General features: G+C 46.0%; 1 protein-coding gene across 2 annotated transcripts in view; it reads right to left on the bottom strand.

Moving 5' to 3' along the window:
- SLC43A2 (solute carrier family 43 member 2) overlaps window positions 1-10,818 on the bottom strand; it is a 179,212-nt gene extending 168,394 nt beyond the window's left edge. The window contains exon 1 of one of the 2 annotated variants that reach the window (XM_069615412.1): window positions 10,663-10,818. The gene's annotated coding sequence lies outside the window, so the exon portion shown is untranslated. The remainder of the gene's footprint in view (window positions 1-10,662) is intronic. The other variant, XM_069615413.1, reaches the window with a different exon arrangement.
- Window positions 10,819-12,993: the final 2,175 nt, after the last annotated feature.

The following is a 12,993-nucleotide window of genomic DNA, read 5'->3' as shown; positions in this document are numbered from 1 at the left end:
TTTATACCTTAGATGCAATGAAAGTTTAGTCCACAGGTTGGGGAACCAATCTAGGATGTCCAAGGTAAAGTGCGATTCGTAAATACCAATCCGTTTTCTGTCCTATTCATTCAAGGTCTTTATAAGTAGACCATGCGGAATTGGTGATGCAGCTCGCCCCTATATATAAATTATAGTGGTTACAGCACACTCTCTGAGTTGTGGGTAGCTGCATGGGGAGGGAGGGAAAGCGCCAAGGAGAGCAATAATAAGCAAAACCCAAGGGGGTGAATAGGATCGCGCTTAAGGGGAGTCACCCCAGTGTACAGCTCAGGCAAAATGTTTGTTGTATTGGTAGTCACATAATGAAGTTTCAACTTGCCTTTTTCATACCCGCAGCCCTGAAACAGTATTAAGACAAAGGAAACATTTTATGAAATAACGAAAAGCTAAAATTGAGGCTTTAAAAAGAAAGGAATAGGAGAAAAAGCAGATACTGGTGGAATCTGGAAAAAGAAGATGCAGTGAAAAAAAGAGAATTATATTGTAAAAGCTGATGGCTGAAAACTGACTATTCCAAAATGTATTAATGCCTGTTCACAAAAGCTGGAAAACCTAAGTCTATTGGCAGGGATGCCTAGTGTTCTTCATTCCTCCTACATTCCTTCCTCAGAACCTGCCTCTTACATCACCTGGACAATTGATAGACACAGCATTAAATCTGCAAATGTCTGTGTAATGTTGCAGTTCCTGGCGATGTAGCTGTGCAACAACTGCAAAATATTGGACTATAAAGTAACCCGTCAGTTGTCTGCTACTAATGTTTTGTTGGACAGATCTAATTTGACTAGCTGAACTAACACCTACATGCTACCACACACCTGTGCAATCTGTCAAATTACGTTTTTTTTAAAAAAAACTATGGAATTGTAACATCCCCACAACTGAGTTTGGTTGCTATGTCAGCCCCTGCTACTGATCTACAATGTAATTGTAGCGCTTGTAAATGGTACATGTTTTTGTGCTATTGGATTTCTGTTGGGGTGGGCAAGGGGGGGTCAGCTAATATTTTCTTGGCTGTGGTGAATGGTCGAACTAATTGCTAGCTGCTCATAGTGATATTGGGTGAAGTGATCAGCAATCTTGTCATGCAGGTAGACCTTTAACAGATTCTGTTTACGTCACAAAGTGTTTATTTTAGTGCAGTGATTTGTAATTGTGGGAGGTTATTGGGTGTGATGCCATGTTAGCTAGAGGTGAGCTATGAAATGAGGGAGTTTAGAGGTTGGTTTGTGGCATTGTGGGGTGGATTTGTAGTTTTGTATACTAATGCAGCAAACTTTAGTTAATGACATTTGAGTGCTCTAGCAAAGAAGGCAAGTAAGAGCTGCAAATTCCATGTTTTCCAGTACACTATTCATAAGTCTAACCCTATAGTAATACCACCCATCTTACACACAAGGAATCAAACCCCTTTTCCTAAATCGTTTGAAAGAAACAGCCTCCTGAAATTGTCTGCAATAATCGTTCACAATTTCAAACCCATCCTGAAGTTGTCATGAAGTCATCCTGGAGTAATACAAGATCATCACTGGAAGTAATCAGAACTCCTCTTGTAGTAGTTTCTGTGATAACTCTAGAGTCATCTCATTTGAATATTTCAGCCTATACACATACTTCAGGATGGTTTTGGATGATCTCCCTGAACTAACCATGGATGACTCTAGGATGGAGTCACCTGATGACTCAAGAATGATTCCAGGAAGATCTTCCTTTTTGACTTGGGTTTCGCTAATTCGTATTATTGTCTTGCATTATAGTTCCTTTGTATGTGTTGACCAAAAATTCCACTTGTTTTTGCGGGTTATATTTTTGTGTTGATTGCAAACCAGTGAAACATTTTTTCACATCGAACTATCTGTACTCAGACGGGCCTACGTATTACAAGTACCCCCCTGTATTTCTGGTCAATACAATTCTATGGCATGACAGGAGGCTTCATATTATGCATTTCCATCTTTACTCTGAAACCACAGCAGCAAAGAAAAAACTTTACAAACAAAAAGTTTCAACAACAGAACGAAATAAGAGTTCAATGTCCATGCATGGGGAACTCCCCAAACCATCATGGAGGACAGGTCATGCCCTGCAGGGAACCAATGAGCAGGGATCCTCCTCTATATATATCCATTACTCTAACCCCAACCCCCCATTCTTTGCTGCTGACACCACAGAGCTAAGTCACCCCTTTCAGTTGTGTCTTACATATTAGTCAGTGTTTGCCATATTAATTGGTGTTGCATATATATGTGTGCCTTGCGGCTTTCACTTTGGAAAATTGTGTTTCCTTATTTTAAATTTATTTGCTGTGTTATTTGAACAGCCACTTTGTGGTGTCTAACAGAATTAATGGGCCACGAGCGCCCGTGCTTCTTCCTGCAGTATGGTTCCTTTTATGGGTTTGGGGCGCTCTGTGTGTTTATTTTACTTTCTTTCTGAGATAATGCGGGCAGTCGCGTGGGCCCTTGTGGAAGCTAAAGCTTTAGCTTCAGGCCTGTCCAGCGTGATTTATGTACAGAATGTCAGCTGTGCTGGGTCTTTGAAGCCTGGGCTTCAGACCTCCCGTGCACACCCTTTGTTTATCTTGTTTATTTTCCGCGTGAGGCCCATTTAGAAGCTGTTGCTTACAGGCCTGTCACGCATGGGTTGGTGTGCCTAGTGCGCCCAGTTATGTTTTCTTTTATTTTGAGAGTATTTGTCAGCGCGGGTCTTTGAAGCCTTTGCTTCGGACCTCGCATGCACAGCCAAGGGGTAGGGCTGAGTAGCACTTTTTTCTCCTGTAGCTAGTACAGCCACCAGTGGCTCAAGTGGTAAGTGCTTGGTCTTTGAATGCTGGAGACCTGAGTTCTAATCCAAGGTCTGTAACATCCTTGGCATGATTTAAAAACAATTTTAATTTTTTTTATGCTGAGTTATGAATGTCAAATTTTTGAATTTATCCATAAGGGAATTTTCCTTTCTTATATGCTGCCCTGACCCAGGGGTAGGGTTGAGCAGCGCTTGGATACCTGTGGGTTTGTAGCGCTATATATATATTTGCTGACTTATGAATGCTAAATTGTTCACTTTATACCAAATGAGATAAAAGGGGTTTTTCCCTTTAAAGTAATCCTTATGGGAAAGGTGCAGGCTTCCACATATGGGTCTCCCATTTCAATCCCCATGCGCGCCCTGGCAACAGCTTTGCTTACTGAAGCGCAGATGAGGGGAGCGCCATGCACCACCTTTACATATTAGAAATGAAAGACAAAATACTACAAGGTGTCTCACTATTTTTGGGTATCTTGCGTCAGAATTTCAGCACATTTATTTTCAGTGCCGCTGCCTGCTCGGCTTCAGGTTTCACCTGAGTTTGGATGCGAGGGTTGTTCCCTGGCGTGCTGCTGACTTCCATACCCTGCTCGGGTAAGCAGCTTGTGGTGCGCTTGCTTGGCGTATTCCTTTGACACAGCAATGGTTAAGCTGTGTGTGAAGCATTGCCGCTTCTCTTTGTTCAAACAACTATTTTGTTTGTTTTATTTGTTTTCTCACTTTATCCTTCAAAGAAAAGACAGGGGTTGGTGGAGGAGGTTGTTAAATGACCTAGAGGGGGCTTGGGCCTTCCTATCCAGCCATCATTCAGGCACAATCCTGTACTAGAATGATATTTCATGTCCCTTTACGGGGGAAAATAAATGTCTGCTTAATTACCCCTCTCTCTCTCTTTTTCCGTTAGGTAAGTTCAGGACAACTCAGTCCGTTTTCCTTTAGGTTTCTCCTCCCCTGAAGGGGTTAAGTTCGCAGGTTAGGGGGTGTACCCACAGTTCTGGTCTGTTCCTCATATCCTGTTTTCTTAATATATATCTCCCCTAATGCATGGTCCTTGGTTTCTGTGTCAGTTAATTTGGCGGACCCTACTTGCCTTCATGAGGCGTTAAGAAACTTAGCCTTCTTCCCTCATCAGGGGGGCGGTCTTGGGAGACAGTGCCATCCTCTTGTTTTGTGAGCTAACCCTCTCAACATTGATTGCACAGTCCTGGGTATCCTTCTTTGCCCTAGGGGACATAAGGGGTAGGACCCTACGAAGGAAGAGGGTATCTGGGTTTTTTAAGACATGTATAACCCAGTTTGCTCACTGGCTAAAGAGGGATGTAACCTCTATGTTCACTATTTGATGTGCAAGTACTGGGCTACTTGATCGAGATCTGTTTGCCTGCTCGGCAACGACGGCGCCTCTGCTCTTTCGGAGCGGCGTAGTTACCCCTCTTGTGAGAAGAGATGGCTCAAGGGCAACGCATTCCTCTGAGAGGTTGAACTATACAATCCAGGTTCGGATTATAATACTAGCACTTGAAAATGTGCGGATCATGAAGGACTGGATTATAAGAGCGATTGCCTGCTCGGCTTCGATGGGAAACCTTCACGGCCACAGGATGACCTAAGCCCTTACCTGTGCGATTTCATCTCAAATTATTATTGAACAGGTGGCTTTATTAAGATCTTGCCCCTCAGGAGAAGGGAGCAGCTCCTTTGGATGTTTTCCTGAGTCTACCTATCCGGTAGAAGGTGCATCAAGAAGTGTGCACAGTTACTCCTCTGCTCGAGGGGCTTGAGCATGGTGTTTTTTGTTCCTTTGGAAGGATTGTGCAGACAGCAGTCCTGCTAGTCATAGGATATCTCCTGTAATGCCATTGGTGTTCCCTAGGTTTTTCGTAGATGATGTTCATCTCAAACCTCTGGGGGTTGCTGTGGGTTAACAAGGATCCTATTTGTGCTCTTCCTCTGTCAGTTTTTCCCTTGCCCTCATTTTAGAAGGGGCGGTGATAACAACCTCCCTCACGGTTTCTCAATTATGAATGAGATAAATATGCTCTCACTAATTGGGAGTGGACATATAGGATACTTCTAATAATAAGTATTTTACAAGTTTTAACATATATTTGTGGCACTCTTTAAATGGAAGTATTGTTATGCTCATTGTTTCCTGTCTCCTGGCAGATGGTATGGTCGTATTAGACCTCGAGGGTTAGTGTTGGGAGGTTTCCTCCATTATTCCTCCCCTCAGGAGTTTCCGCGTCAGTTCTACTGATGGGTTCACTCTTATCATTGTCCCTCTCTTTCGGTTTGGCCTTTCCCTTCAGCCCCTGGTGTCACCAAGTTAATGAAGAAGGTGATAACTCACCGAGGTTCCAAAGGTTCTGGCGTGTGTGTATATATATATATATTTGTTTCTTGGATACAGTTAGAGATGTCCCTTCCGCAATCACAGAGTTTGTTCTTGGTTTTAGGCACGTCATTATAACTCTGCATCTTATCCTTTGGGATGATAGACTGTACTTAAGTAAGGAGTTAGCAGTTTTCTCCCCTGGAAAGGGTGTTTTTTTCCCTTAGCTAGTTAACCTAGATGGGCAGAGGGCCAGCTCCTTCCGTGTCATTGTTCCAAGCACCCCGCGAGTATCTGTTGCTCTCGCATTTAGATCAGCCTTTGGAACAGTTACCTAACCCTGTTACACACAAGAGCCTTTCTCTAAGATCAATTCCAGTTAGCTTATGTCTGGAGCAACATATTGTCAATCAGGATGTCGGTCCGATAACTCAGCAAGTGCATCACTCGCTTTAACATCTGTGCAAAGCCTGCTGATGCAGGATCCAATGGGCAGAGCCACACTCAGCCTTTCATACTTGCGAGATCGATAAATGAGCTCCACACACCGTGTGTTATAACAAGCAGGGCTCAGATGCCTGATGGTTTGTAGCGCTTTATGAAAGCTACATTATTAGCTCTCTCTTGGCCTCAATCTGGTATGGTTGGAGTTCCGATTGGGTGATCTCTTTTCCTTGTGAGAAGGTGGATGCCTGTCCACTGTCTTCGGACGGTTCCTCCGGGATTGCTCGGTTCCTTTTGGGGCCTTCTCGGGAGAGGATGGTTCCCATCCCTATAGAATTTTACGGTGCATGTTGTCTAGTGTCATCCCTATCCACCTTTCTCTATCTCTGCCCGTCACTTCTCTCTTATGGTTCCTCTGTTATTCATTAGAATATATTTGCATCTTTTCCTGGGGCTTCAGAAGTTCTTTGCGCAGTGCACTATCTGGGTCATCAAGGACTTTTGGAAAGCCTTTAATAAGCCTGTTTTGTTTTAGATGGCGGCTATTCAGTGAATGGGTATGTGATAAGATTTTGCTTCTGTTTCTCCCTTAACGGAAATAGGTTGTTCTGGCAGAATGGTCTACGAAGGCTACTTTACATGCCAATGATTGCATTTTACTGCCATTATCGCAGCGAAACATGGTCGCTAAGGGTGAAAACGGTGGTTGGCAGTACTTGGTGCGCGGGACCTTCAGGTCCATTGGTTTTGGGGTTCCACCTTGACTAGGTCTTTCTTATCGGCTTCGATTATATCATATGGTATTACCGCATCTTTGTTTTTTCAAGTAAGGATTGTCTGTGCTACAACTGTTTTCAAAGTTATCCATGTGGAGTTTCTTTCCTGTTAAAGTACATCTCCTGTTTCAGCCCTTTAGATATGGACAGTGGAATGTTCTCCCGGGGGTCAGGATAGGATTTATTGCCAGATTGGGTACCCATATGGTTTCCTCCATTTATTATCCAGGTCTGGGTCATTTTCTAATGTATAAGTTTTTAAGTGTTTTTAAGTGCTTAAATTGGACTTAACCCCTAAATACCTCTCAGCTGCTTTCCTGTGGGAACATTATTGCGGGGTCTCTTACCCTTGGGCCATATGGATTAAGTAGATTTGCAGAGAAAGGGAGTTAATTGCTCCTTGGTCCTTCAATGGAAGATGCTATAGTGTTTAAGATGCTCTCCTGGGGGAGGGAATTGTCAAAGCAGCTGTTTGGGTTCAAAGCAGCTGTTTGGTCATGGGAATAATATGTGGAATAATAATTTTATTTTATCACTAGTGTATTGCTCAGGTTGGGATTTGGATTGGGATGCAAGGGCTTTGAACTTGCATAATATGAAGCCTCCTGTCATGCCATAGAATGGGAAATCCCCCTCACTAACGTGACAGGGGGTTTAGATTCTATTAAAGACAGGAGGCGAGTATTATCCCACCCACCCTCCCTTTGTATTGGCTGTTCTGCTTCCACCCACCCACCCTGTTATATTTCATATTGTTTCAGATTTGGGTGAGAAGTCCTATCCAGAAGAACTTCGTCATAGATTCAGGCTGTGGGAAGGTTGAGATCTCCAGTTTCGCTGGATCCTTTCTCCGCGCTACGCAGTTCAACCGTTTCATTGGACGTCTGGTGCAAGACAGCTGCAGAAAGAGGGGTTGGGGTTAGAGTAATGGATATATATAGAGGAGGGTCCCTGCTCATTGGTTCCCTGCAGGGCATGACCTGTCCTCCATGATGGTTTGGGGAGTTCCCCATGCATGGACATTGAACTCTTATTTCGTTCTGTTGTTGAAACTTTTTGTTTGTAAAGTTTTTTCTTTGCTGCTGTGGTTTCAGAGTAAAGATGGAAATGCATTATACTCGCCTCCTGTCTTTAATAGAATCTAAACCCCCTGTCACGTTAGTGAGGGGGATTTCCCATTGTGAGGGACATTTTATCTGGGGCATTTATATCTGCAAGAGGGTGCGCCGTTTTGTGCCGGAGCGAGAGCAGGTTAGTCAAATGCGGAAATACCAAGAAATATGGTATGTTAATGTTAATGTTAAAGGACATTTGTACCGCGCACTATCACCACCGAAGTGGTCCCCTGGCGCTCTGGCGGCTCTGAAAAAGGGGGGGGGGTTTGGGTTAGTGGGAATAAGCTGGAAAAGTGCAAGAGAGCAGTGATGTGCTGTTGGCAGCCTCAGCCCGGTGGGTCCGTCGGCTGGGCTTGGGGTGTTTTATGGTCCGTAGTCATCGTGTGCTGTTGTGCAAGTCTATGTGTGGTTTGTTTTGTTGTTGCATTGTTGTGAAGTTTGTGCGGATTGCTGCGTTTAAGGCTTGTGGTTGCGTTTGGTTATAGTTTGAGAGGTGTATGCAGAGGGATGGAATTGTTAGTTGGTTGGTTAGTTGGCCTTGCTGTCCTTGCAATTGTGGGATTCCATCTAGGTCCGGTACATGCTAACAGTCACATCTCTATCCAGAAGCCGCGCAAGCTAGGTTTATAATTCTAAGTGTGGTGCATGCTAAGAATCACGTATGCTAACAATCACATTTCTGAGATTCCATCTAGGTGTGGTCTTTGCTAACAATAACAATTCTATCAAGATGCAAGGCTGGCTAAGCTTGAGAATTCCGTCTAAGTGTGGCATATGATAGCAATCACTTTTCTGAAATTCCATAAAAGTGTGGCATATGCTAACAATCATATTTCTATCTAGATGCAACGCAGGTTAAGCTTGAGAATTACATCTAAGTGTGGTACATGCTAACAATCACATTTCCGTCCAGACCTGGCGCAGGCTAAGCTTGAGAATTCCATCTAAGTATGGCATATGCCAACAATCATATCTCCATCTAGATGCGACGCAGGCTAAGCTTGAGAATTCCATCTAAGTGTGGTACAAGCCAACAATCAAATTTCCGTCTAGATTTGGCGCAGACTAAAACTTGGAGTAGTAACAAATAAAACAATGTTTGCGTATATTGAAAAAGGACCCTAGTAAAGTTTTCCCAGAAGTGCCTCTTTCCTTTGTGGCAGTGCCTTCAGGCGTGCGCTGTTTTCTCCGAAAGGCTGTCTGGAGGGGTACTGTGTGTTCTGAGGATTGCAACAGTTCTTTCCCAAATCTAGCTCTTCGCCCTCTCGCATCTCCGTCTTCGGTAATTTAGCTCACCAAACGATAAATCAATGCGCGCTCTTGAGCGCACACGCTCAGCCTCCTGAAGCCTAATTGGCCGAAGCCTTCCCTACTACCGCTTTCCATTGGTCTCCTTGACGGTTGCTAGGCTGCGGCTCCCACGCCGGTTCAGCAGGAGCCGGTTCGAACCGGCAGGCGCGAGACAGAAGAGACGCAGCAAAACAAGTGTGCGCGGAAGGGTAATACTGCGCACGTGCAAGGCAGCCCAGGGGTGGCGCGCGCTCTGCAGTCTGAGCTCATCTTGCGGGACAAGGGAGCAGCAGTGCACGAGCCTTGCGAACAGCGCACAAGCGAGCCTGTCTCTGCTTTCGCCCGTTTTCAATATATTTCATGAGCAAGACCCCTTGCTACGGACCCAAATACCTTTTCTTTTTCTGGTATAACCTGCCGTTGTCGAAAATGCTCAATTTCCGCAGCGCGTTTCTACCGTCACCCAAAGCCCTTGGTTACTTCTATAGTCATGTTGATGCTCGTGCACTTGCTATTTGACCCACACCACAGTGTGTGCTTTAGTACCACCCTGGTAGAACCAAAATGTTAAGTTGTTTTTGCCGCTGGTACATCTATTGTCGCAAATGCTCCAGTGGTTGGCCGGTATCCCCCGCTCTTCTTCCCACCCTACTCCCATCCAAACTATTGTCATCAGTATCCCAATAAATTCCAATAATGGAGCCAGTGTCCCAACTAATCCCCTTCATGTCACTGCTATCGCAATTCCCGAAGAATTAATCCCATGGCTACTGTCCCCAACGTTCATGTAACTGTCAGTCTACTTCCGCTACTATCCCAGTACTGCAGCTGCTGCCCTGGTAGGCACGATAGTGCCCTTTGTCTCCGGTACCAGTCGCAATGTTCTGTATGCTCTAGTTTCGCCACTGGGCCTTTGTCCAAAATGCCAACATTATTTCCCCCACGACATTATCTACTGATGTCAAAGCAGGTGTTATTCATCCAGTACTACTTGTACCGAACACAACCTTAATTGCCCACAGCACCCCTCCTATTGTTCCTAATGTCGTAGGTATTGCCCCCGACACATCTATATTATTTACAGCCAGTGGCACTGTTTACCTTTCTATGCCCCCAATGCTCCTGTAAGCTCAGCGCCCCTGGTTGGTGTCTTTAATACCCATATCTTCACCATACCCCCTCAGTCGCCTTCAAGGCAACAATTATCCAGTACCCCTTCTATTGCCAAAAATGTTTCAGTTATTGGGCTGATTCCCGACTTGGTGTTCCCTTTGCCCCCGAACCCTAATGTTCTCACCCACTGGACCTGTAATTGTTACTCTTGCTCCAGTTACTAGCACAGTATAGCTACTTTTACTCTCAAAGCTCAAATGATTACTACCCCCAGGTCCCTGCTATTGTCCCCAGTGTTTCCGTTATCGCATGAGTGTCAATCTTACTCCCGTTATTGCCCCATCTCTGTCTGGACTCATTATAACGCCATATACTGTTTTAATGCCTCACCACTACTCATCCAATGTTCACCCTCCACTATACCACTATGTTACCTTTTACGCCCCCCCTACGAAATACCCGCAAATAGCTCAGCCCTCCTCTAACAGCTGATAACCCCCACACCATCTTTCACCACTCTCCCACACCTTTCTCAAATCGCCTCTGATTTCAACCTCTTCAGTAATTATGCTATATCCCCCTAGGCTGCTACTGCTCCCTTTAATTCCCCCAACCCTCCGATAATGTCCACGGTAACATCAATGGCCCTTTACTTTCCATCTGACTGCTCCGATAATCATCGCATACCCATCTGCAGCTATCTTATTGTAATTATTCTAATGTTTCCTTAATGTCCGTTTACCTTGGGCTGTGTTGGAGCTGTTGGTTCTGCTCCCTTTCTTGCCGGGATCCCCCTCACCCAGACCCGACGGTCCCGTCCGCGCTCCCTTCGTCCAGCTGACTCTTGTGTATTGCGCCCGCACCTTTTCTTAGACTCTTTATTCTGAAACTTTTATTCCGGAGTCAGAAGAGCATAAACACGACATGGCCCTGATTGGCTGAGCGGTACAGAGCTGTGCGCTCATTTGCTGAGTGGACCGGTGCTTTGCCTTGATTGATCACTAGCTGTTTCCAACCTGGACGCGGCCAATCACCGGCTGGAATCCCAGAGACAAACAACTCCTCGAGAAAAAGACTTTCGTAAAAGAACGAAAACAAGAAGTGGGTGCGTACAGCCTCCCCCATACCCAACATTAGCACCTCTTTCTCTAAATATTGCGCTCCGGTAACACTTACAACCCTCTTCTACTCACCGTAATACCGTAGGCAGACAAAAACTCAGCACTTCCCACAGACAGCGTTTAGGCACAAATGTTCGCTGAACACTGGATGTGCCGCTAAAGCCAACAACAACCAATAGCCCAATAATCATAAAACCCCACAGACAACAGGACTTATCACCACATCCAACAGTGTGACGAATCAACTTCAGGGGCACCATTGGTCCAGGGATGAATTTCGGTTTCTAAACCATCAATCAGCCCCACACCTCTAGTACACCAGAAATTATCAGAACAGATTGGAAACACAAGTCAATTATAAACCTCCTTGTCCAATTTTGGTAATTGTCATGTTGCAGGCGCGACTGGGCATCCCTCCCGCTTCATTGTAGGGTATGGCCCTCATTCAGGGCCGAAATATAGGAAGTGACGGGGTTAGGACGGGCGCAGGGTCAGTTACATGTTGGGTTTCAATAAAGAAGGTTGTGCATATGACCCGCTCCGTGTGTGTCGTCATTCTCGCCGTAGGTGAGATCCGTGTGTTCCTTGGAGGTTCGGTGGTCCTGAGCCTACTCTCTCACATTGGCGACGAAGGGCCAAGTGAACACTGCGTGTGGGCGCCCCTCACCTCCCGCGGGCCAAGGACGGCTCGTGAGGCCGAATAATGCACGCGACTGAGGACAGCCACGCGCCCCGTGCACAACCAGCCGCAGGCCCGGAGGATGCCATCGGGCATTGATAACGCGTGTCAGCGTGCCTCCTCCCGTTAGGCCTGCCCCTCCCCCAGGCCTAAAGCGGCTATGGAGTGGCCCTCAGCCTCGCACACATTATACCCACATAACTGGAGGTAGGAAAAGCCCCTCCCTACTCCCTACGGCCTCAACACAAACGGCGGCAGCCCTCAGCACTCGCAGACCGCACAGTGTGGATCACTAGCACAGCAGGTGCCGCCTGCCAAAGGGACCCCTGCCCACCCAGCACCCAGTCAAGGAAGGGGGAAGAGAGGAAGGCCACAGTGGACAAGGGCTTCAGGCAAACAGGCTTCGGAGTACACAGAGTCCTGGGCCGCCACCAACCACACTAGGTACAAGGAAGGCAAACAGCAAAGACCCAATCACAGTCCCAGTAGACATCCACCATGTCGGATCAAGATGTCTCCTCCACGTCCGCAGAGGGCACATCAAGAGGCGCAATAGTACCTGCCAACTCATCTGGGGGTACCTCACAAGTACTACACCTGCCCCAGGCCTTTATCTATGAGATACCAGCAACCTGGGGCCCCGATGGGCAATCTGGTTAAGGGACTTTAAGTTCTATGTCGGCGCCATAGGGCTCACGGATGATGCACGCCTAAAAAACACTCTGTCTATGGCAGCACGACCGGCCGTAAGAGACAGGTGAAGTGCTCAACCTGGAAACAGCATCATACCGAAACCTACATGAGAAGCTATCAGAGTATTTGGCACCAACACTGACTATGAGAGGCATATCTTCCATACGACACGTCAGACAAAGGGGAGTCACTCAACAACTTTGTCATGAGGCTCTGCATGAAACTGAAATACTGTGAATTCCACCGGTATTCAAATGAGGAAGCCATACATTCTCAGGTCATAGTGAGTCACAAACGTTTCGGAAGAAACTCCTGCAATAACATAGAAGAAATCTTGGCGTTAGCTCGCATTGAGGCAGCAGTAGAATCACAATTCGACAACCTGGGCAAGAGCTCCATACAACAGAAGGCAGGTGAAACAGACACCATCAACAAACTATTTACCATGCCGAATCAAACAGGCAGACGGTCAGAAGCCACATGCTTCCGATGTGGGTATGAGTATCCCCACACTGGGGAATACCCAGCCTTGGGACAACAATTGATTTGATTGATATTTTATTTCTATTGCGCTCATACA

Source organism: Ambystoma mexicanum, chromosome 9, assembly GCF_040938575.1.
Source record: "Ambystoma mexicanum isolate Mex_15411 chromosome 9, UKY_AmexF1_1, whole genome shotgun sequence".
Taxonomy (NCBI): domain Eukaryota; kingdom Metazoa; phylum Chordata; class Amphibia; order Caudata; family Ambystomatidae; genus Ambystoma; species Ambystoma mexicanum.
This window is presented reverse-complemented; position numbering and strand designations above follow the sequence as displayed.